Source organism: Dioscorea cayenensis, chromosome 4 (assembly GCF_009730915.1).
Source record: "Dioscorea cayenensis subsp. rotundata cultivar TDr96_F1 chromosome 4, TDr96_F1_v2_PseudoChromosome.rev07_lg8_w22 25.fasta, whole genome shotgun sequence".
NCBI lineage: Eukaryota > Viridiplantae > Streptophyta > Magnoliopsida > Dioscoreales > Dioscoreaceae > Dioscorea > Dioscorea cayenensis.
In genome coordinates this window covers 13,267,898-13,269,546 of record NC_052474.1, presented here as the reverse complement: position 1 = coordinate 13,269,546, position 1,649 = coordinate 13,267,898, and the positions used below count along the sequence as shown (strand labels likewise).

General features: G+C 47.3%; 1 non-coding gene across 1 annotated transcript; it reads left to right on the top strand.

Annotated features, from left to right (window-relative positions):
• Positions 1-979: 979 nt before the first annotated feature.
• Positions 980-1,086, top strand: LOC120259611. Its single transcript, XR_005536169.1, has one exon. It is a non-coding gene; the product is annotated as a small nucleolar RNA R71 (small nucleolar RNA).
• Positions 1,087-1,649: the final 563 nt, after the last annotated feature.

Sequence of the window (1,649 nt, the reverse complement as noted above, 5' to 3'; positions counted from 1 at the left end):
ACCCTAGCCGGGATAGGGGATCACCGGCTTGTACTCGGGTATCCTTGGTGTTGGTAGTTGAATGGTTTCCTTCATCTTGTTTTTTTCCTTTACCCCTTCAAGTTCACTCTCAGATGGCTTAGGGTCTTCCCGTGCGGCTACCCCATTATGTTTAGTGCTTGAGCCCTCCTCGGCTCGTGCTTCAACCTGCTTCCCGCTCCTGAGAGTGACGGCTTTTAAATGCTCCCTTGGATTATTTTTCGGTGTTACTAGGTAAGCTACCCGGTGGTCGCTCAGAGTTTGCCCTAGCAAGTTGCCCCTCCTGGTTTTCCAATGATTGAATGGAGGCTTGAACATTCCTCAAAAGCGAGTGTTTACTTGACGAAATTGGTTGTTGATGTTCACAAATTTTTGCCTCGGTATTGATCATAAACCTTGCTAACACATCTTCGATGGTGAACTTCTTCTCGAGCTCTGAAGAGGTTGAGGTGGAAGTCCCTGTGGCTGCGGGGGCCGATGTTGCTATTGTTGACCCCAAGAAAAATTTGGGTGATTCCTCCACCCCGGATTATATGTGTTTCCATAAGGATTCCCCGGGCCTCTGGGAGCTCCCCCAACATAATCAACTGTCTCAACTGGGGCATCTGAGGCTATTGAAATTGGGCACTGAACAGTAGCATGCCCGGCCCCACAAGTCTCGCAAGACAAAACTGCACCAGAATTTGAGCTCGTACCCAACACAAACTGATCGAATCTCTTTGTTAGGGCCTCAACCTTGGCGGCTAGCACGGTGTTGTCATTTATCTCATAAATTCCAGCTGCCTTAGGGGGTTTTTGCCTAGTAGACCAATGACACTCATTACTTGCCATGTTTTCAATCAAGATTTCAGCATCCTCAGGGGTTTTACTACTCAATGACCCCCCTGCTGCAGCATCGATGAGCTGTCTGGTTGCATAATTCAGGCCATTGCAAAGCATCTGGATCCTCATCCACGAGGAAAAGCCATGATGGGGACACTTGCGTAGGAGATCCTTGAATCTCTCATGTGCCTCAAAGAGTGTCTCGGAGTCCCCTTGTCGGAATGCAGAAATCTCTTGTCTCAATCTAGCGGCTTTGCTTGGTGGGAAATACCTAGCAAGAAATTTGTCCACCATTTCCTTCCATGTGGTGATCGATCCCGGAGCCAATGAAGTGAGCCATCTATATGCTGCTCCCCTTAGACTGAAAGGGAATAATCTCAATCTTATCGCATCATCGGACACTGAGTTAATCTTGAAGGTGGAACAAATTTGGAGGAAGCGAGACAAATGAGCATGCGGGTCTTCATCAGCCAACCCATCAAATTGTACGGAATTTTGGACCATCCCAATTGTGCTTGCTTTGATTTCAAAGTTATTAGCAGGCACGGTGGGAGCATGCACACTGAATTCCTCACCAGTAAACTGAGGTCTTTCATAATCAGACAAGGTGCGCCTTGGTTCTGCCATGACTGAAGGTTCACTAATCTCAACTCGTGTTCCTTGATGTTCTGAACTCTCAGCCACCTCTCTCAGTCTTTGATGCAAGGTTCTCTCGATTTCGTTGACAGGTTCTACAAGATTTGCTTGATTGGCGCGTGTCATAAGATGGTGCCTTGCACAGTAATGAGAGTCAATGATTAGGAAATAAG